Source organism: Tribolium castaneum, unplaced genomic scaffold (assembly GCF_031307605.1).
Source record: "Tribolium castaneum strain GA2 unplaced genomic scaffold, icTriCast1.1 ptg000035l, whole genome shotgun sequence".
Classification (NCBI taxonomy): domain Eukaryota; kingdom Metazoa; phylum Arthropoda; class Insecta; order Coleoptera; family Tenebrionidae; genus Tribolium; species Tribolium castaneum.
In genome coordinates this window covers 503,846-528,526 of record NW_026986637.1, presented here as the reverse complement: position 1 = coordinate 528,526, position 24,681 = coordinate 503,846, and the positions used below count along the sequence as shown (strand labels likewise).

The window sequence follows — 24,681 nt, the reverse complement described above, 5'->3', positions numbered from 1 at the left end:
TTTATGCCCCCAAACGAGAAAACTTTCACTAAACAGATGCCAAACGTCTTAGTTCGTTTTATAAAAGCGACTTATGTTACAGTTTAAACAAAAACAAATTATTTGTGTTGTTGTTGTGTCAAAATAATTTATTTCTAATGATTCAATTTTCATGTAGGACTAACCATAAGCGAGATATAAGTTTGAAAATAATTAATATTTAAAAAAAAAGTGCATTAACAGAAAATGTCTTGTGATTTAAAATACACTTAATTTATTAGGTCCAATACTTTATTAGAAGAAAAAGGGGGTGACATATAAGTCACTGAAGTCTTCAGAGTCGATTGTAAATGCTGCATTTTCGTCTTCGTCTCAAACATTGAAAACTGAATTACATTTTTGTTCTGAAACGGTAACAGTTTTCACTTTGGTTTTTTGCTTATATCTCGAAAACAATTACTCCTATCAGTTTTTATCTTTTTTTCAAAATAAAGCTGATAAAATTTCCTACAAAATAGTTATTTGCATTTTTCTTGTAGGACCAACCATAAGCGAGTTATAAAGTTGGATATAAATAATATTTAACAAAAACTTGCTTAAAAATTAAATGTTTGAAATACTGAAATTAAACTAAATTAATTGTGTCTAACACTTTAGTAGAGAAAAAAGAAAATGACATAAAAGTCACCAAAGTCTTCAGAATCGTTTTTAGTCGTCATATTAATAACAATAACATTAATAATAATAATACTAATAGTACTAAATTTGCTTACATGCAAACGCTTAATTCAGGTAAAAATTTTTTGGTTTCTTGCTTATATCTCGAAAACAGTTACTCCTATCAGATTTTATCTTTTTACTAAAATTAAAGCTGATAAAATTTCCTACAAAATAGTTAATTGCATTTTTAATGTAGGACTAACCATAAGCGAGATATAAGTTTGAAAATAATTAAAATTTAAAAAAAAGTGCTTCAACAGAAAATGTCTTGTGATTTAAAATACACTTAATTTATTGGGTCCAATACTTTATTAGAAGAAAAAAGCGGTGACAGAAAGGTCACTGAAGTCTTTAGAGTCGTTTGTAAATGCTGCATTTTCGTCTTCGTCTCAAACATTGAAAACTGAATTACATTTTTGTTCAGTAACTGTTACAGTTTTCTTATTGGTTTTTTGCTTATATCTCGAAAACAGTTACTCCTATCAATTTTTATCTTTCTTTTAAAATTAAAGCTGATAAAGCTTCCTACAAAATAGTTATTTGCATTTTTCTTGTAGGACCAACCATAAGCGAGTTATAGAGTTGGATATAAATAATATTTAACAAAAATATGCTTTAAATAAAATGTTTGAAAAACCGAAATTAAACTAAATTAATTGAGTCTAACACTTTAGTAGAGAAAAAAGAAAAAGACATAAAAGTCACCAAAGTCTTCAGAATCGTTTTTAGTCGTCATATTAATATCAATAACATTAATAATAATAATACTAATAGTACTAAATCTGCTTATATGCAAGCGCTTTATTAAGGTAACATTTTTTTGGTTTCTTGCTTATATCTCGAAAACAGTTACTCCTATCAATTTTTATCTTTTTTTTAAAATTAAAGCTGATAAAATTTCCTACAAAATAGTTATTTGCATTTTTCTTGTAGGACCAACCATAAGCGAGTTATAGAGTTGGATATAAATAATATTTAACAAAAATTTGCTTTAAAATAAAATGTTTGAAAAACTGAAATTAAACTAATTTAATTGTGTCTAACACTTTAGTAGAGGAAAAAGAAGAAGACATAAAAGTCACTAAAGGTTTCAAAGTTGTCTTTAATCGTCATATTAATAACAATAACATTAATAATAATAATACTAATAGTACTAAATTTGCTTATATGCAAACGCTTAATTAAGGTAACAGTGTTTTGGTTTCTTGCTCATATCTCGAAAACAGTTACTCCTATTAACTTTTATCTTTTTACTAAAATTCAAGCTGATATAATTTCCTACAAAATAATTATTTGCATTTTTTATGTAGGACTAACCATAAGCGAGATATAAGATTGAAAATAATTAATATTTAAAAAAGAAGTGCTTTAACAGAAAATGTCTTGTGATTTAAAATACACTTAATTTATTAGGTCCAATACTTTATTAGAAAAAAAGGGGGTGACATATAAGTCACTGAAGTCTTCAGAGTCGATTTTAAATGCTGCATTTTCGTCTTCGTCTCAAACATTGAAAACTGAATTACATTTTTGTTCTGAAACGGTAACAGTTTTTACTTTGGTTTTTTGCTTATATCTCGAAAACAGTTACTCCTATCAATTTTTATCTTTCTTTCAAAATTAAAGCTGATAACATTTCCTACAAAATAGTTATTTGCATTTTTCTTGTAGGACCAACCATAAGCGAGTTATAAAGTTGGATATAAATAATATTTAACAAAAACTTGCTTAAAAATAAAATGTTTGAAATACTGAAATTAAACTAAATTAATTGTGTCTAACACTTTAGTAGAGAAAAAAGAAAAAGACATAAAAGTCACCAAAGTCTTCAGAATCGTTTTTAGTCGTCATATTAATAACAATAACATTAATAATAATAATACTAATAGTACTAAATCTGCTTATATGCAAGCGCTTTATTAAGGTAACAGTTTTTTGGTTTCTTGCTTATATCTCGAAAACAGTTACTCCTATGAATTTTTGTTTTCTTTTCAAAATTAAAGCTGATAAAATTTCCTACAAAATAGTTATTTGCATTTTTCTTGTAGGACCAACCATAAGCGAGTTATAGAGTTGGATATATATAATATTTAACAAAAATTTGCTTTAAAATAAAATGTTTGAAAAACTGAAATTAAACTAATTTAATTGTGTCTAACACTTTAGTAGAGGAAAAAGGAAAAGACATAAAAGTCACTAAAGGTTTCAGAGTTGTCTTTAGTTGTCATATTAATAACAATAACATTAATAATAATACTAATAGTACTAAATTTGCTTATATGCAAACGCTTAATTAAGGTAACAGTGTTTTGGTTTCTTGCTTATATCTCGAAAACAGTTACTCCTATCAATTTTTATCTTTTTACTAAAATTCAAGCTGATAAAATTTCCTACAAAATAGTTATTTGCATTTTTCATGTAGGACTAACCATAAGCGAGATATATGATTGAAAATAATTAATATTTAAAAAAAAAGTGCTTTAACAGAAAATGTCTTGTGATTTAAAATACACTTAATTTATTGGGTCCAATACTTTATTAGAAGAAAAAGGAAGTGACATAAAAGTCACTGAAGTCTTCAGAGTCGTTTTTAAATGCTGCAGTTTCGTCTTCGTCTCAAACATTGAAAACTGAATTACATTTTTGTTCAGTAACAGTCACAGTTTTCTTATTGTTTTTTTGCTTATATCTCGAAAACAGTTATTCCTATCAATTTTTATCTTTCTGTCAAAATTAAAGCCGATAAAATTTCCTACAAAATAGTTATTTGCATTTTTCTTGTAGGACCAACCATAAGCGAGTTATAGAGTTGGATATAAATAATATTTAACAAAAATTTGCTTTAAAATAAAATGTTTGAAAAACTGAAATTAAACTAATTTAATTGTGTCTAACACTTTAGTAGAGGAAAAAGAAGAAGACATAAAAGTCACTAAAGGTTTCAAAGTTGTCTTTAATCGTCATATTAATACCAATAACATTAATAATAATAATAATAATAGTACTAAATTTGCTTATATGCAAACGCTTAATTAAGGTAACAGTGTTTTGGTTTCTTGCTCATATCTCGAAAACAGTTACTCCTATCAATTTTTATCTTTTTACTAAAATTCAAGCTGATAAAATTTCCTACAAAATAGTTATTTGCATTTTTTATGTAGGACTAACCATAAGCGAGATATAAGATTGAAAATAATTAATATTTAAAAAAGAAGTGCTTTAACAGAAAATGTCTTGTGATTTAAAATACACTTAATTTATTAGGTCCAATACTTTATTAAAAAAAAAGGGGGTGACATATAAGTCACTGAAGTCTTCAGAGTCGATTTTAAATGCTGCATTTTCGTCTTCGTCTCAAACATTGAAAACTGAATTACATTTTTGTTCTGAAACGGTAACAGTTTTTACTTTGGTTTTTTGCTTATATCTCGAAAACAGTTACTCCTATCAATTTTTATCTTTCTTTCAAAATTAAAGCTGATAACATTTCCTACAAAATAGTTATTTGCATTTTCCTTGTAGGACCAACCATAAGCGAGTTATAAAGTTGGATATAAATAATATTTAACAAAAACTTGCTTAAAAATAAAATGTTTGAAATACTGAAATTAAACTAAATTAATTGTGTCTAACACTTTAGTAGAGAAAAAAGAAAAAGACATAAAAGTCACCAAAGTCTTCAGAATCGTTTTTAGTCGTCATATTAATAATAATAACATTAATAATAATAATACTAATAGTACTAAATCTGCTTATATGCAAGCGCTTTATTAAGGTAACAGTTTTTTGGTTTCTTGCTTATATCTCGAAAACAGTTACTCCTATGAATTTTTGTCTTTCTTTCAAAATTAAAGCTGATAAAATATTCTACAAAATAGTTATTTGCATTTTTCTTGTAGGACCAACCATAAGCGAGTTATAGAGTTGGATATAAATAATATTTAACAAAAATTTGCTTTAAAATAAAATGTTTGAAAAACTGAAATTAAACTAATTTAACTGTGTCTAACTCTTTAGTAGAGAAAAGAGGAAAAAACATAAAAGTCACTAAAGGTTTCAGAGTTGTCTTTAGTTGTCATATTAATAACAATAACATTAATAATAATAATACTAATAGTACTAAATTTGCTTATATGCAAACGCTTAATTAAGGTAACAGTGTTTTGGTTTCTTGCTTATATCTCGAAAACAGTTACTCCTATCAATTTTTAACTTTTTACTAAAATTCAAGCTGATAAAATTTCCTACAAAATAGTTATTTGCATTTTTCATGTAGGACTAACCATAAGCGAGATATATGATTGAAAATAATTAATATTTTAAAAAAAAGTGCTTTAACAGAAAATGTCTTGTGATTTAAAATTCACTTAATTTATTAGGTCCAATACTTTATTAGAAGAAAAAGGAAGTGACATAAAAGTCACTGAAGTCTTCAGAGTCGTTTTTAAATGCTGCAGTTTCGTCTTCGTCTCAAACATTGAAAACCGAATTACATTTTTGTTCAGTAACAGTCACAGTTTTCTTATTGGTTTTTTGCTTATATCTCGAAAACAGTTACTCCTATCAATTTTTATCTTTTTTTCAAAATTAAAGCTGATAAAATTTCCTACAAAAAAGTTATTTGCATTTTTCTTGTAGGACCAACCATAAGCGAGTTATAGAGTTGGATATAAATAATATTTAACAAAAATTTGCTTTAAAATAAAATGTTTGAAAAACTGAAATTAAACTAATTTAATTGTGTCTAACACTTTAGTAGAGGAAAAAGAAGAAGACATAAAAGTCACTAAAGGTTTCAAAGTTGTCTTTAATCGTCATATTAACAACAATAACATTAATAATAATAATACTAATAGTACTAAATTTGCTTATATGCAAACGCTTAATTAAGGTAACAGTGTTTTGGTTTCTTGCTCATATCTCGAAAACAGTTACTCCTATCAATTTTTATCTTTTTACTAAAATTCAAGCTGATAAAATTTCCTACAAAATAGTTATTTGCATTTTTTATGTAGGACTAACCATAAGCGAGATATAAGATTGAAAATAATTAATATTTAAAAAAGAAGTGCTTTAACAGAAAATGTCTTGTGATTTAAAATACACTTAATTTATTAGGTCCAATACTTTATTAGAAAAAAAAGGGGGTGACATATAAGTCACTGAAGTCTTCAGAGTCGATTTTAAATGCTGCATTTTCGTCTTCGTCTCAAACATTGAAAACTGAATTACATTTTTGTTCTGAAACGGTAACAGTTTTTACTTTGGTTTTTTGCTTATATCTCGAAAACAGTTACTCCTATCAATTTTTATCTTTTTTTCAAAATTAAAGCTGATAACATTTCCTACAAAATAGTTATTTGCATTTTTCTTGTAGGACCAACCATAAGCGAGTTATAAAGTTGGATATAAATAATATTTAACAAAAACTTGCTTAAAAATAAAATGTTTGAAATACTGAAATTAAACTAAATTAATTGTGTCTAACACTTTAGTAGAGAAAAAAGAAAAAGACATAAAAGTCACCAAAGTCTTCAGAATCGTTTTTAGTCGTCATATTAATAACAATAACATTAATAATAATAATACTAATAGTACTAAATCTGCTTATATGCAAGCGCTTTATTAAGGTAACAGTTTTTTGGTTTCTTGCTTATATCTCGAAAACAGTTACTCCTATGAATTTTTGTCTTTCTGTCAAAATTAAAGCTGATAAAATATTCTACAAAATAGTTATTTGCATTTTTCTTGTAGGACCAACCATAAGCCAGTTATAGAGTTGGATATAAATAATATATAACAAAAATTTGCTTTAAAATAAAATGTTTGAAAAACTGAAATTAAACTAATTTAACTGTGTCTAACACTTTAGTAGAGGAAAAAGGAAAAGACATAAAAGTCACTAAAGGTTTCAGAGTTGTCTTTAGTTGTCATATTAATAACAATAACATTAATAATAATAATACTAATAGTACTAAATTTGCTTATATGCAAACGCTTAATTAAGGTAACAGTGTTTTGGTTTCTTGCTTATATCTCGAAAACAGTTACTCCTATCAATTTTTATCTTTTTACTAAAATTCAAGCTGATAAAATTTCCTACAAAATAGTTATTTGCATTTTTCATGTAGGACTAACCATAAGCGAGATATAAGCTTGAAAATAATTAATATTTAAAAAAAAAGTGCTTTAACAGAAAATGTCTTGTGATTTAAAATAACACTTAATTTATTAGGTCCAATACTTTATTAGAAGAAAAAGGGGGTGACATATAAGTCACTGAAGTTTTCAGAGTCGATTGTAAATGCTGCATTTTCGTCTTCGTCTCAAACATTGAAAACTGAATTACATTTTTGTTCTGAAACGGTAACAGTTTTTACTTTGGTTTTTTTTTATATCTCGAAAACAATTACTCCTATCAGTTTTTATCTTTTTTTCAAAATAAAGCTGATAAAATTTTCTACAAAATAGTTATTTGCATTTTTCTTGTAGGACCAACAATAAGCGAGTTATAAAGTTGGATATAAATAATATTTAACAAAAACTTGCTTAAAAATTAAATGTTTGAAATACTGAAATTAAACTAAATTAATTGTGTCTAACACTTTAGTAGAGAAAAAAGAAAAAGACATAAAAGTCACCAAAGTCTTCAGAATCGTTTTTAGTCGTCATATTAATAACAATAACATTAATAATAATAATACTAATAGTACTAAATTTGCTTACATGCAAACGCTTAATTCAGGTAACAATTTTTTGGTTTCTTGCTTATATCTCGAAAACAGTTACTCCTATCAATTTTTATTTTTTTACTAAAATTAAAGCTGATAAAATTTCCTACAAAATAGTTAATTGCATTTTTAACGTAGGACTAACCATAAGCGAGATATGAGTTTGAAAATAATTAAAATTAAAAAAAAAGTGTTTCAACAGAAAATGTCTTGTGATTTAAAATACACTTAATTTATTGGGTCCAATACATTATTAGAAGAAAAAAGAGGTGACAGAAAGGTCACTGAAGTCTTTAGAGTCGTTTGTAAATGCTGCATTTTCGTCTTCGTCTCAAACATTTAAAACTGAATTATATTTTTGTTCAGTAACTGTTACAGTTTTCTTATTGGTTTTTTGCTTATATCTCGAAAACAGTTACTCCTATCAATTTTTATCTTTCTTTTAAAATTAAAGCTGATAAAGCTTCCTACAAAATAGTTATTTGCATTTTTCTTGTAGGACCAACCATAAGCGAGTTATAGAGTTGGATATAAATAATATTTAACAAAAATTTGCTTTAAATAAAATGTTTAAAAAACCGAAATTAAACTAAATTAATTGAGTCTAACACTTTAGTAGAGAAAAAAGAAAAAGACATAAAAGTCACCAAAGTCTTCAGAATCGTTTTTAGTCGTCATATTAATAACAATAACATTAATAATAATAATACTAATAGTACTAAATCTGCTTATATGCAAGCGCTTTATTAAGGTAACAGTTTTTTGGTTTCTTGCTTATATCTCGAAAACAGTTACTCCTATCAATTCTTAACTTTTTACTAAAATTAAAGCTGATAAAATTTCCTACGAAATAGTTATTAGCATTTTTCTAGTAGGACCAAGCATAAGCGAGTTATAGAGATGGATTTAAATAATATTTAACAAAAATTTGCTTTAAAATAAAATGTTTGAAATACTGAAATTAAACTAAATTAATTGTGTCTAACACTTTAGTAGAGGAAAAAGAAGAAGACATAAAAGTCACTAAAAATTTCAGAGTCCTCTTTAATCGTCATATTAATAACAATAACATTAATAATAATAATACTAATAGTACTAAATTTGCTTATATGCAAACGCTTAATTAAGTTAACAGTTTTTTGGTTTCTTGCTTATATCTCGAAAACAGTTACTCCTATCAATTTTTATCTTTTTACTAAAATTAAAGCTGATAAAATTTCCAACAAAATAGTTATTTGCATTTTTCATGTAGGACTAACCATAAGCGAGATGTAAGTTTGAAAATAATCAATATTTAAAAAAAAGTGCTTTAACAGAAAATGTCTTGTGATTTAAAATACACTTAATTTATTGAGTCCAATACTTTATTAGAAAAAAAAAGGAGGTGACTTAAAAGTCACTGAGGTTTTCAGAGTCGTTTTTAAATGCTGCATTTTCGTCTTCGTCTCAAACATTGAAAACTGAATTGCATTTTTGTTCAGTAACGGTTACAATTTTCACTTTGGTTTTTTGCTTATATCTCGAAAACAGTTACTCCTATAAATTTTTATCTTTTCTTCAAAATTAAAGCTGAAAAAATTTCCTACAAAATAGTTTTTAGCATTTTTTTTGTAGGACCAACCATAAGCGAGTTATAGAGTTGGATATAAATAATCTTTAAGAAAAATTTGCTTTAAAATAAAATGTTTGAAAAACTGAAATTAAACTAATTTAATTGTGTCTAACACATTAGTAGAGGAAAAAGAAGAAGACATAAAAGTCACTAAAGGTTTCAAAGTTGTCTTTAATCGTCATATTAATAACAATAACATTAATAGTAATAATACTAATAGTACTAAATTTGCTTATATGCAAACGCTTAATTAAGGTAACAGTGTTTTGGTTTCTGGCTTATATCTCGAAAACAGTTACTCCTATCAATTTTTATCTTTTTACTAAAATTCAAGCTGATAAAATTTCCTACAAAATAGTTATTTGCATTTTTTATGTAGGACTAACCATAAGCGAGATATGAGATTGAAAATAATTAATATTTAAAAAAAAAGTGCTTTAACAGAAAATGTCTTGTGATTTAAAATACACTTAATTTATTGAGTCCAATATTTTATTAGAAGAAGAAGAAAGTGACATAAAAGTCACTGAAGTCTTCAGAGTCGTTTTTAAATGCTGCAGTTTCGTCTTCGTCTCAAACATTGAAAACTGAATTACATTTTGGTTCAGTAACAGTCACAGTTTTCTTATTGGTTTTTTGCTTATATCTCGAAAACAGTTACTCCTATCAATTTTTATTTATTTTTCAAAATTAAAGCTGATAAAATTTCCTACAAAATAGTTATTTGCATTTTTCTTGTAGGACCAACCATAAGCGAGTTATAGAGTTGGATATAAATAATATTTAACAAAAATTTGCTTTAAAATAAAATGTTTGAAAAACTGAAATTAAACTAATTTAATTGTGTCTAACACATTAGTAGAGGAGAAAGAAGAAGACATAAAAGTCACTAAAGGTTTCAAAGTTGTCTTTAATCGTCATATTAATAACAATAACATTAATAATAATAATACTAATAGTACTAAATTTGCTTATATGCAAACGCTTAATTAAGGTAACAGTGTTTTGGTTTCTGGCTTATATCTCGAAAACAGTTACTCCTATCAATTTTTATCTTTTTACTAAAATTCAAGCTGATAAAATTTCCTACAAAATAGTTATTTGCATTTTTTATGTAGGACTAACCATAAGCGAGATATAAGATTGAAAATAATTAATATTTAAAAAAAAAGTGCTTTAACAGAAAATGTCTTGTGATTTAAAATACACTTATATTTTTAGGTCCAATACTTTATTAGAAAAAAAAGGGGGTGACATATAAGTCACTGAAGTCTTCAGAGTCGATTTTAAATGCTGCATTTTCGTCTTCGTCTCAAACATTGAAAACTGAATTACATTTTTGTTCTGAAACGGTAACAGTTTTTACTTTGGTTTTTTGCTTATATCTCGAAAACAGTTACTGCTATCAATTTTTATCTTTCTTTCAAAATTAAAGCTGATAACATTTCCTACAAAATAGTTATTTGCATTTTTCTTGTAGGACCAACCATAAGCGAGTTATAGAGTTGGATATAAATAATCTTTAAGAAAAATTTGCTTTAAAATAAAATGTTTGAAATACTGAAATTAAACTAAATTAATTGTGTCTAACACTTTAGTAGAGAAAAAAGAAAAAGACATAAAAGTCACCAAAGTCTTCAGAATCGTTTTTAGTCGTCATATTAATAACAATAACATTAATAATAATAATACTAATAGTACTAAATTTGCTTACATGCAAACGCTTAATTCAGGTAACAATTTTTTGGTTTCTTGCTTATATCTCGAAAACAGTTACTCCTATCAATTTTTATCTTTTTGCTAAAATTAAAGCTGATAAAATTTCCTACAAAATAGTTAATTGCATTTTTAACGTAGGACTAACCATAAGCGAGATATAAGTTTGAAAATAATTAAAATTAAAAAAAAAGTGCTTCAACAGAAAATGTCTTGTGATTTAAAATACACTTAATTTATTGGGTCCAATACTTTATTAGAAGAAAAAAGAGGTGATAGAAAGGTCACTGAAGTCTTTAGAGTCGTTTGTAAATGCTGCATTTTCGTCTTCGTCTCAAACATTGAAAACTGAATTACATTTTTGTTCAGTAACTGTTACAGTTTTCTTATTGGTTTTTTGCTTATATCTCGAAAACAGTTACTCCTATTAATTTTTATCTTTCTTTTAAAATTAAAGCTGATAAAGCTTCCTACAAAATAGTTATTTGCATTTTTCTTGTAGGACCAACCATAAGCGAGTTATAGAGTTGGATATAAATAATATTTAACAAAAATTTGCTTTAAATAAAATGTTTGAAAAACCGAAATTAAACTAAATTAATTGAGTCTAACACTTTAGTAGAGAAAAAAGAAAAAGACATAAAAGTCACCAAAGTCTTCAGAATCGTTTTTAGTCGTCATATTAATAACAATAACATTAATAATAATAATACTAATAGTACTAAATCTGCTTATATGCAAGCGCTTTATTAAGGTAACAGTTTTTTGGTTTCTTGCTTATATCTCGAAAACAGTTACTCTTATCAATTCTTAACTTTTTACTAAAATTAAAGCTGATAAAATTTCCTACGAAATAGTTATTAGCATTTTTCTTGTAGGACCAAGCATAAGCGAGTTATAGAGATGGATTTAAATAATATTTAACAAAAATTTGCTTTAAAATAAAATGTTTGAAATACTGAAATTAAACTAAATTAATTGTGTCTAACACTTTAGTAGAGGAAAAAGAAGAAGACATAAAAGTCACTAAAAATTTCAGAGTCCTCTTTAATCGTCATATTAATAACAATAACATTAATAATAATAATACTAATAGTACTAAATTTGCTTATATGCAAACGCTTAATTAAGTTAACAGTTTTTTGGTTTCTTGCTTATATCTCGAAAACAGTTACTCCTATCAATTTTTATCTTTTTACTAAAATTAAAGCTGATAAAATTTCCAACAAAATAGTTATTTGCATTTTTCATGTAGGACTAACCATAAGCGAGATGTAAGCTTGAAAATAATCAATATTTAAAAAAAAAGTGCTTTAACAGAAAATGTCTTGTGATTTAAAATACACTTAATTTATTGAGTCCAATACTTTATTAGAAAAAAAAGGAGGTGACTTAAAAGTCACTGAGGTTTTCAGAGTCGTTTTTAAATTCTGCATTTTCGTCTTCGTCTCAAACATTAAAAACTGAATTACATTTTTGTTCAGTAACGGTTACAATTTTCACTTTGGTTTTTTGCTTATATCTCGAAAACAGTTACTCCTATAAATTTTTATCTTTTCTTCAAAATTAAAGCTGATAAAATTTCCTACAAAATAGTTTTTAGCATTTTTTTTGTAGGACCAACCATAAGCGAGTTATAGAGTTGGATATAAATAATCTTTAAGAAAAATTTGCTTTAAAATAAAATGTTTGAAAAACTGAAATTAAACTAATTTAATTGTGTCTAACACATTAGTAGAGGAAAAAAAAGAAGACATAAAAGTCACTAAAGGTTTCAAAGTTGTCTTTAATCGTCATATTAATAACAATAACATTAATAATAATAATACTAATAGTACTAAATTTGCTTATATGCAAACGCTTAATTAAGGTAACAGTGTTTTGGTTTCTGGCTTATATCTCAAAAACAGTTACTCCTATCAATTTTTATTTTTTTACTAAAATTCAAGCTGATAAAATTTCCTACAAAATAGTTATTTGCATTTTTTATGTAGGACTAACCATAAGCGAGATATAAGATTGAAAATAATTAATATTTTAAAAAAAAGTGCTTTAACAGAAAATGTCTTGTGATTTAAAATACACTTAATTTATTGGGTCCAATACTTTATTAGAAGAAAAAAGAGGTGACAAAAAGGTCACTGAAGTCTTCAGAGTCGTTTTTAAATGCTGCAGTTTCGTCTTCGTCTCAAACATTGAAAACTGAATTACATTTTGGTTCAGTAACAGTCACAGTTTTCTTATTGGTTTTTTGCTTATATCTCGAAAACAGTTACTCCTATCAATTTTTATTTATTTTTCAAAATTAAAGCCGATAAAATTTCCTACAAAATAGTTATTTGCATTTTTCTTGTAGGACCAACCATAAGCGAGTTATAGAGTTGGATATAAATAATATTTAACAAAAATTTGCTTTAAAATAAAATGTTTGAAAAACTGAAATTAAACTAACTTAATTGTGTCTAACACATTAGTAGAGGAGAAAGAAGAAGACATAAAAGTCACTAAAGGTTTCAAAGTTGTCTTTAATCGTCATATTAATAACAATAACATTAATAATAATAATACTAATAGTACTAAATTTGCTTATATGCAAACGCTTAATTAAGGTAACAGTGTTTTGGTTTCTGGCTTATATCTCGAAAACAGTTATTCCTATCAATTTTTATCTTTTTACTAAAATTCAAGCTGACAAAATTTCCTACAAAATAGTTATTTGCATTTTTTATGTAGGACTAACCATAAGCGAGATATAAGATTGAAAATAATTAATATTTAAAAAAAAAGTGCTTTAACAGAAAATGTCTTGTGATTTAAAATACACTTAATTTTTTAGGTCCAATACTTTATTAGAAAAAAAAGGGGGTGACATATAAGTCACTGAAGTCTTCAGAGTCGATTTTAAATGCTGCATTTTCGTCTTCGTCTCAAACATTGAAAACTGAATTACATTTTTGTTCTGAAACGGTAACAGTTTTTACTTTGGTTTTTTGCTTATATCTCGAAAACAGTTACTGCTATCAATTTTTATCTTTCTTTCAAAATTAAAGCTGATAACATTTCCTACAAAATAGTTATTTGCATTTTTCTTGTAGGACCAACCATAAGCGAGTTATAAAGTTGGATATAAATAATATTTAACAAAAACTTGCTTAAAAATAAAATGTTTGAAATACTGAAATTAAACTAAATTAATTGTGTCTAACACTTTAGTAGAGAAAAAAGAAAAAGACATAAAAGTCACCAAAGTCTTCAGAATCGTTTTTAGTCGTCATATTAATAACAATAACATTAATAATAATAATAATAATAATAGTACTAAATCTGCTTATATGCAAGCGCTTTATTAAGGTAACAGTTTTTTGGTTTCTTGCTTATATCTCGAAAACAGTTACTCCTATGAATTTTTGTCTTTCTTTCAAAATTAAAGCTGATAAAATATTCTACAAAATAGTTATTTGCATTTTTCTTGTAGGACCAACCATAAGCGAGTTATAGAGTTGGATATAAATAATATTTAACAAAAATTTGCTTTAAAATAAAATGTTTGAAAAACTGAAATTAAACTAATTTAACTGTGTCTAACACTTTAGTAGAGAAAAAAGGAAAAGACATAAAAGTCACTAAAGGTTTCAGAGTTGTCTTTAGTTGTCATATTAATAACAATAACATTAATAATAATAATACTAATAGTACTAAATTTGCTTATATGCAAACGCTTAATTAAGGTAACAGTGTTTTGGTTTCTTGCTTATATCTCGAAAACCGTTACTCCTATCAATTTTTATTTTTTTACTAAAATTCAAGCTGATAAAATTTCCTACAAAATAGTTATTTGCATTTTTCTTGTAGGACCAACCATAAGCGAGTTATAGAGTTGGATATAAATAATATTTAACAAAAATTTGCTTTAAAATAAAATGTTTGAAAAACTGAAATTAAACTAATTTAATTGTGTCTAACACTTTAGTAGAGGAAAAAGAAGAAGACATAAAAGTCACTAAAGGTTTCAAAGTTGTCTTTAATCGTCATATTAATAACAATAACATTAATAATAATAATACTAATAGTACTAAATTTGCTTATATGCAAACGCTTAATTAAGGTAACAGTGTTTTGGTTTCTTGCTCATATCTCGAAAACAGTTACTCCTATCAATTTTTATCTTTTTACTAAAATTCAAGCTGATAATATTTCCTACAAAATAGTTATTTGCATTTTTTATGTAGGACTAACCATAAGCGAGATATAAGATTGAAAATAATTAATATTTAAAAAAGAAGTGCTTTAACAGAAAATGTCTTGTGATTTAAAATACACTTAATTTATTAGGTCCAATACTTTATTAGAAAAAAAAGGGGGTGACATATAAGTCACTGAAGTCTTCAGAGTCGATTTTAAATGCTGCATTTTCGTCTTTGTCTCAAACATTGAAAACTGAATTACATTTTTGTTCTGAAACGGTAACAGTTTTTACTTTGGTTTTTTGCTTATATCTCGAAAACAGTTACTCCTATGAATTTTTGTCTTTCTTTCAAAATTAAAGCTGATAAAATATTCTACAAAATAGTTATTTGCATTTTTCTTGTAGGACCAACCATAAGCGAGTTATAGAGTTGGATATAAATAATATTTAACAAAAATTTGCTTTAAAATAAAATGTTTGAAAAACTGAAATTAAACTAATTTAACTGTGTCTAACACTTTAGTAGAGAAAAAAGGAAAAGACATAAAAGTCACTAAAGGTTTCAGAGTTGTCTTTAGTTGTCATATTAATAACAAAAACATTAATAATAATAATACTAATAGTACTAAATTTGCTTATATGCAAACGCTTAATTAAGGTAACAGTGTTTTGGTTTCTTGCTTATATCTCGAAAACAGTTACTCCTATCAATTTTTATCTTTTTACTAAAATTCAAGCTGATAAAATTTCCTACAAAATAGTTATTTGCATTTTTCTTGTAGGACTAACCATAAGCGAGTTATAAAGTTGGATATAAATAATATTTAACAAAAACTTGCTTAAAAATAAAATGTTTGAAATACTGAAATTAAACTAAATTAATTGTGTCTAACACTTTAGTAGAGAAAAAAGAAAAAGACATAAAAGTCACCAAAGTCTTCAGAATCGTTTTTAGTCGTCATATTAATAACAATAACATTAATAATAATAATACTAATAGTACTAAATCTGCTTATATGCAAGCGCTTTATTAAGGTAATAGTTTTTTGGTTTCTTGCTTATATCTCGAAAACAGTTACTCCTATGAATTTTTGTCTTTCTTTCAAAATTAAAGCTGATAAAATATTCTACAAAATAGTTATTTGCATTTTTCTTGTAGGACTAACCATAAGCGAGATATAAGTTTGAAAATAATTAATATTTAAAAAAAAAGTGCTTTAACAGAAAATGTCTTGTGATTTAAAATACACTTAATTTAATGGGTCCAATACTTTATTAGAAGAAAAAGGGGGTGACATATAAGTCACTGAAGTCTTCAGAGACGATTTTAAATGCTGCATTTTCGTCTTTGTCTCAAACATTGAAAACTGAATTACATTTTTGTTCTGAAACGGTAACAGTTTTTACTTTGGTTTTTTGCTTATTTCTCGAAAACAGTTACTCCTATAAATTTTTATCTTTTCTTCAAAATTAAAGCTGATAAAATTTCCTACAAAATAGTTTTTAGCATTTTTTTTGTAGGACCAACCATAAGCGAGTTATAGAGTTGGATATAAATAATCTTTAAAAAAAATTTGCTTTAAAATAAAATGTTTGAAAAACCGAAATTAAACTAAATTAATTGGGTCCAATACTTTATTAGAAAAAAAAGGAGGTAACATAAAAGTCACTGAAGTCTTCAGAGTCGATTTTAAATGCTGCATTTTCGTCTTCGTCTCAAACATTGAAAACTAAATTACATTTTTGTTCAGTAACAGTTACAGTTTTCTTATTGGTTTTTTGCTTATATCTCGAAAACTGTTACTCCTATCAATTTTTATCTTTCTTTCAAAATTAAAGCTGATAAAATAAGCCAGTTATAGAGTTGGATATAAATAATCTTTAACAAAAATTTGCTTTAAAATAAAATGTTTGAAAAACCGAAATTAAACTAAATTAATTGTGTCTAACACTTTAGTAGAAGAAAAAGGAGAAGACATAAAAGTTACCAAAGTCTTCAGAGTTGTTTTTAGTACAAAATTTGCTTATATGCAAGCCCTTAATTAAAGTAACAGTTTTTTAGTTTCTTGCTTATACCTCGAAAACAGTTACTCCTATCAATTTGTATCTTTTCACTAAAATTAAAGCCGATAAAATTTCCTACAAAATAGTTATTTGCATTTTTCATGTAGGACTAACCATAAGCGAGATATAAGTTTGAAAATAATTAATATTTAAAAAAAAATGTGCTTTAACAGAAAATGTCTTGTGATTTAAAATCACGCTTATGGTTAGTCCTACATGAAAAATGCAAACAACTGTTTTGTAGGAACTTTTATCAGCTTTAATTTTAGTGAAAAGATAAAAATTGATAGGAGTAACTGTTTTCGAGATATAAGCAAGAAACCAAAAAACTGTTACTTTAATTAAGGGCTTGCATATAAGCAAATTTAGTACTGAAAACAACTCTGAAGACTTTGGTGACTTTTATGTCTTCTCCTTTTTCTTCTACTAAAGTGTTAGACACAATTAATATAGTTTAAATTCGGTTTTTCAAACATTTTATTTTAAAGCAAATTTTTGTTAAAGATTATTTATATCCAACTCTATAACTCGGTTATGGTTGGTCCTACAAAAAAAATGCGAATAACTATTTTGTAGAAAATTTTATCAGCTTTAATTTTGAAAGAAAGATAAAAATTGATAGAAGTAACTATTTTCGAGATATAAGCAAAAAACCAATAAGAAAACTGTAACTGTTACTGAACAAAAATGTAATTCAGTTTTCAATGTTTGAAACAAAGACGAAAATGCAGCATTTAAAATCGTCTCTGAAGACTTCAGTGACTTTTATGTCTCCTCCTTTTTCTTCTAATAAAGTATTGGACCCATTAAATTAAGTGTATTTTAAATCACAAGACATTTTCTGTTAAAGCACTTTTTTTTTAAATATTAATTATTTTCAAACTTATATCTCGCTTATGGTTAGTCCTACATGAAAAATGCAAATTACTATTTTGTAGGAAATTTTATCACCTTTAATTTTGGTGAAAAAGTAAAAATTGATAGGAGTAACTGTTTTCGAGATATAAACAAAAAACAAAAAAACTGTTACCTTAATTAAGCGCTTGCATATAAGCAAATTTAGTACTACTAGTATTGTTATTATAAATGTTATTGTTATTAATATGACGGCTAAAGACAACTCTAAGACTTAAGTGACTTTTATGTCTCCTTCTTTTTCCTCTACTAAAGTGTTAGACACAATTAATTTAGTTTAATTTCAGTTTTTCAAACATTTTATTTTAAAGCAAATTTTTGTTTAATATTATTTATATCCAACTCTATAACTTGCTTATGCTTGGTCCTACAAGAAAAATGTAAATAACTATTTTGGTGTTTTCGAGATATAATCAAAAAACCAAAGTGAAAACTGTTACAGTTACTGAAAAAAATGTAATTCAGTTTTCAATGTTTGAGACGAAGACGAAAATGCAGCATTTAAAAAAGACTCTGAAGACTTCAGTGACTTTTATGTCACCTCCTTTTTCTTCTAATAGAGTATTGGACCCAATAAATTAAGTGTATTTTAAATCACAAGACATTTTCTGTTAAAGCACTTTTTTTTAAATATTAATTTTTTTCAAACTTATATCTCGCTTATGGTTAGTCCTACATAAAAAATGCAAATAAATATTTTGTAGGAAATTTTATCAACTTTAATTTTAGTAAAAAAATAAAAATTGATAGGAGTAACTGTTTTCGAGATATAAGCAAGAAACTGTTATCTTAATTAAGCGCTTGCATATAAGCAAATTTAGTAATATTAGTATTATTATTATTAATGTTATTGTTATTAATATGACGACTAAAAACGACTCTCAAGACTTTGGTGACTTTTATGTCTTCTCCTTTTTCCTATACTAAAGTGTTACACTCAATTTATTTAGTTTAATTTCGGTTTTTCAAACATTTTATTTTAAAGCAAATTTTTGTTAATGATTATTTATATCCAACACTATAACTCGCTTATGGTTAGTCTTACAAAAAAAATGCAAATCACTATTTTGTAGGAAATTTTATCAGCTTTAATCTTGAAAGAAAGATAAAAATTGATAAGAGTAATTGTTTTCGAGATATAAGCAAAAAACCAAAGTGAAAACTGTTACAGTTACTGAACAAAAATGTAATTCAGTTTTCAATGTTTGAGACGAAGACGAAAATGCAGCATTTAAAAACGACTCTTAAAATTTCAGTGACTTTTATGTCACCTCCTTTTTCTTCTAATAAAGTATTGGACCCAATAAATTAAGTGTATTATAAATCACAAGACATTTTCTGTCAAAGCACTTTTTTTTTAAATATTAATTATTTTCAAACTTATATCTCGCTTATGGTTAGTCCTACATAAAAAATACAAATAACTATTTTGTAGGAAATTTTATCAGCTTTAATTTTTGTAAAAAGATAAAAATTGATAGGAATAACTGTTTTCGAGATATAAGCAAGAAACTGTTGCCTTAATTAAGCGCTTGCATATAAGCAAATTTAGTAATATTAGTATTATTATTATTAATGTTATTGTTATTAATATGACGACTAAAAACGACTCTCAAGACTTTGGTGACTTTTATGTCTTCTCCTTTTTCCTCTACTAATGTGTTAGTCTTAATTAATTTAGTTTAATTTCGGATTTTCAAACAATTTATTTTAAAGCAAATTTTTGTTAAAGATTATTTATATCCAACTCTATAACTCGCTTATGGTTGGTCTTACAAAAAAAATGCAATTAACTATTTTGTAGGAAATTTTATCAGCTTTAATTTTGAAAAAAAGGTAAAAATTGATAGGAGTAACTGGTTTCGAGATATAAGCAAAAAACCAATAAGAAAACTGTAACTGTTACTGAACAAAAATGTAATTCAGTTTTTAATATTTGAGACTAAGACAAAAATGCAGCATTTAAAAACGACTCTGAAGACTTCAGTGACTTTTATGTCACCTCCTTTTTCTAATAAAGTATTGGACCCATTAAATTAAGTGTATAAAATGCAGCATTTAAAAACGACTCTGAAAACTTCAGTGACTTTTATGTCACCTCCTTTTTCTTCTAATAAAGTATTGGACCCAATAAATTAAGTGTATTTTAAATCACAAGACATTTTCTGTTAAAACACTTTTTTTTAATTATTAATTATTTTCAAACTTATATCTCGCTTATGGTTAGTTCTACATGAAAAATGCAAATAACTATTTTGTAGGAAATTTTATCACCTTTAATTTTGGTGAAAAAGTAAAAATTGATAGGAGTAACTGTTTTCGAGATATGAGCAAGAAACCAAAAAACTGTTACCTTAATTAAGCGTTTGCATATAAGCAAATTTAGTACTATTAGTATTATTATTATTAATGTTATTGTTATTAATATGACGACTAAAGACGACTCTGAAACATTTAGTGACTTTTATGTCTTCTCCTTTTTCCTCTACTAAAGTGTTAGACACAATTAATTTAGTTTAATTCCGGTTTATCAAGCATTTTATTTTAAAGCAAATTTTTGTTAAATATTATTTATATCCAACTCTATAACTCGTTTATGCTTGGTCCTACAAGAAAAATGTAAATAACTATTTTGTTGGAAATTTTATCAGCTTTAATTTTGAAAGAAAGATAAAATTTGATAGGAGGAACTGTTTTCGAGATATAAGCAAAAAACCAATAAGAAAACTGTAACTGTTACTGAACAAAAATGTAATTCAGTTTTCAATGTTTGAGATTAAGACAAAAATGCAGCATTTAAAAACGACTCTGAAAACTTCAGTGACTTTTATGTCACCTCCTTTTTCTTCTAATAAAGTATTGGACCCAATAAATTAAGTGTATTTTAAATCACAAGACATTTTCTGTTAAAACACTTTTTTTTAATTATTAATTATTTTCAAACTTATATCTCGCTTATGGTTAGTTCTACATGAAAAATGCAAATAACTATTTTGTAGGAAATTTTATCACCTTCAATTTTGGTGAAAAAGTAAAAATTGATAGGAGTAACTGTTTTCGAGAAATAAGCAAAAAACAAAAAAACTGTTACCTTAATTAAGCGCTTGCATATAAGCAAATTTAGTACTACTAGTATTGTTATTATAAATGTTATTGTTATTAATATGACGACTAAAGACAACTCTAAGACTTTAGTGACTTTTATGTCTCCTCCTTTTTCCTCTACTAAAGTGTTAGACACAATTAATTTAGTTTAATTTCAGTTTTTCAAACATTTTATTTTAAAGCAAATTTTTGTTAAATATTAAAAACTATAAAATGGCTTAGATTGCCTAAAAACACAGATCACACATGATCTTTTGCATAGAAATGAGAAAACGCTCATGTAACACACAAAATAAGCTCCATTTTTCCTTATTAAAAGTATTATTATTATTAGTACTTTTGTTACTATTACTATTATTATTATTATTTTTATTATTATTTTTATTATTATTATTATTTATATTATTATTATTTTTATTATTATTATTATTATTATTATTATTATTATTATTATTAACTTATTAATTTTAGCCAATATCTTGCCTAAAAACTATCAAATTGCCTTTGGGATTCATTTTCAGTGGTTGATTCTTGGTGTTGATTGTTGAATTTGATATCTGGGTGTATGTGGTTGTTGTTGTTTCCTCTGGAAATTACTATTTTTGCGATTTCGGTAAGTTATTCTTGTTTAATTCGTTAATATCCGTCATTAGATACGCATAATTATATCTTATCGCGGCAGTATAAGATAGCGCTCGCCCCTCTATAGCAGCAGCAGCTGGTATCGCGGCGGCGCGGCGCAGTGAAAATTTAGTATTTATCGCTCTGTCGCAGAGTGAGCGTCTGGTGTCCAAATTTTGTCTACATTAATTTCATTAATTTCAGTTTAAATCACTAAATTTAATGGCTGAATTTAATTGCTGCCACTGTTTTAAAAGCGTAAGTCGTGATACACCTATCGTGGTGTGTGACGGCTGTTCGCTAAATATTCACTGTCGTTGCCTCAAAATAAGCGAAAATGAAATCGCCTTTATTTCTCAGTCTCGCTCTCCAAATATCAAACTGTTTTGTAATAGATGCAACGTAACTATCACAGCAATTTCAGAAATTAAAAAACTCGTAAATGACATAAAATCATCATTTGATGAGCGTCTTAGCAAACTCGAATCTCTTATTATTAATAACAATACGTCTCAAGCTATAAACCGCGAAGAAATTATCGCCGAATCTGTAGACAGGTCGGCTCGTGCGTGCAATGTTATTATGTACAATGTTAAACCTGTCGCTAATAGACAAGACGTGGATGTGGTAAATGATGTCCTCGAGGTCATTGATCCATCACTTGTGATTGGTCCGGAAAATGTTTTTCGCGTAGGAAAAACCGTCGGTGATAAACCTCGCTTATTAAAATTGCAATTTAAAACTCAACAAATGGCACGTCTATGCTTGAAGAAAAAATCGTCTTTGCTGCAGCACCCACAATTTGCTCACATTACTATTAGTGATGATAAAACCCCGGGTCAACTAAAGCATTTAAACAATTTGCGTGATGAATTAAAGCGAAGACTTGATGTTGGCGAAAAGGACTTGACAATTAAATACGTTAACCACGTACCAAAAATTATTTCACATCAAAAAAACTAAATATTTACCCTTGTTCAATGGCTCTTCTGTATACGAATATCGCATCTTTATCTTCAAAATTTAATGATTTGTTATTAGAAGTAACTGAATTTAGACCTTCTATTATCGCACTCACGGAGACTTGGCTTAATCGGTCCATCTCTGATGATGCTGTACACATTGAAAATTACTCTATTTACAGAGATGATCGCCTATCTCAAAAAGGTGGCGGTGTGTGTTTTTATGTAGATAAAATTAAAATTTCAAAATTTTTTAAAATTACTCAAATTTGCATATCTGTTAAACCTTATGATTCTCTATGGTTAAAATTTGAAGGAAATGAACAAACCTTTGTTATAGCATGTATTTACAGACCACCAACAGGAGCGTCTTTTAACAATCACGAAAATGATAAAAATCTATTTAATACCATACAATCAACTATTAATCAGTATCCTAACTTAATTATCATGGGAGATTTCAATTTTCCATGTATAGACTGGTCTGCTAAAAACACAACAGGTCAAACAATCATCGAAAAACAATTTTCTGAATTGCTCTTGGAGAATAATTTGTCACAAATAGTCACTGAACCTACACGATTTAGATCCCAACAACGTCCTTCATTACTTGATTTGGTAATTTTGTCTGACGTTAACCTTGTATCGTCTTTAAACGTTTCGAATCCTGTAGGTACATCTGATCATTCAAAAATCGAAATTGAGTTACAAATTATGATATATTCAGAGCCAAATGCAAGAATTAAAACAACATCAATTGTTGACTACACTCGCATAGACGAAAGTCTCTTGACTTACGACTGGAATGGTTTAGATTCACTAAATGCGGAAGAACAATGGAAACATTTTAAATCGATTTTACAAACTTGCATTACAACAAATTCCAGACTGTTTACAAACCGACTGAGAAAAGATAAACCGTGGATAAATCAACACATGCTTGACAAAATAAAATACAAAGCTAAATTATGGAAAAAATTTAAAAGGAAGCCTACTGAAGATAATTTTTCTGCTTATAAAAGATTTTCTAACCAACTAAAATCTGATTTACAAATAGCCAGGTGTAATTATGAAAATTCTATATTAAATAAACCAAAACTATTTTATTCCCATGTACGTAAATTTATCTCTAGTCGTGTGTCGGTCCCTTTAGTACGAAATGCTTCAGGTCTACTCTGCTCCGATCATACAGAAACTGCAAACACTTTAGCGGACAGTTTTGCTGCTACCTATAATTTAAACATTAATAATAATATACCGTCATTTATGCCTACAAGTACATTTAGTGGGTTGTCTTATATTAATTTTACTCCGGATCTGGTAAAAAGCCAACTCTGTGCCATTAAATTAAATACAGCTCCAGGTCCGGATCAGATACCTCCCAAACTCCTGAGAACTTGTGCTGCTTCGTTGTCGGGCCCACTTGCCAAAATGATGACAAAATCATTCTTACAAGGCACTTTGCCCTACGAGTGGTTGCAAGCAACAATCACGCCTTTGTACAAGTCAGGAGATAAACTTGATCCTGCTAACTATAGACCTGTAAGTCTCACGTCGACATGCTGTAAAATTATGGAAAAAGTTATAGTCAAGGAACTATTAACTTACATGAGAAAAAATAATTTAATACCTGAGCATCAGCACGGCTTTTTACCAGGTAGGTCAGTTGTCACAAACTTGCTATCCTGCACAAATCTATGGACAAAAATGTTAGACACTAACCAACCTGTAGACATAATTTACCTTGATTTTAGTAAAGCCTTTGATAAAGTCCCTCACAATCTCTTGTTAGCAAAACTGGAGTCCTATGGTGTAACAGGAAATTTGCTTGATTGGATCCGAGCGTTTCTATCAAATCGAAACTATTGTGTAAAAGTCTGTGGTAAATTTTCGTACTCTAAACCAGTATTAAGTGGGGTCCCACAGGGATCAGTTCTTGGACCAATTTTATTCTTGTTATATACAGCAGATTTATTGTTTTGACTGGACAGCTATTCAGCATATGCGGATGATATTAAGTTATTTGCTAACCCACTTGTCACGGACTTGCAAGACCAACTTAATTTAATC

At 26.8% G+C, this 24,681-nt stretch overlaps 1 long non-coding RNA gene across 1 annotated transcript; it reads right to left on the bottom strand.

The window, feature by feature from the left end:
• Nucleotides 1–22,939: 22,939 nt before the first annotated feature.
• Nucleotides 22,940–24,253, bottom strand: LOC135267469 (uncharacterized). The gene is made up of 2 exons (XR_010335892.1): nt 23,892–24,253; nt 22,940–23,840 (listed from the first exon to the last, which is right to left on the bottom strand). It is a non-coding gene; the product is annotated as an uncharacterized LOC135267469 (long non-coding RNA).
• Nucleotides 24,254–24,681: the final 428 nt, after the last annotated feature.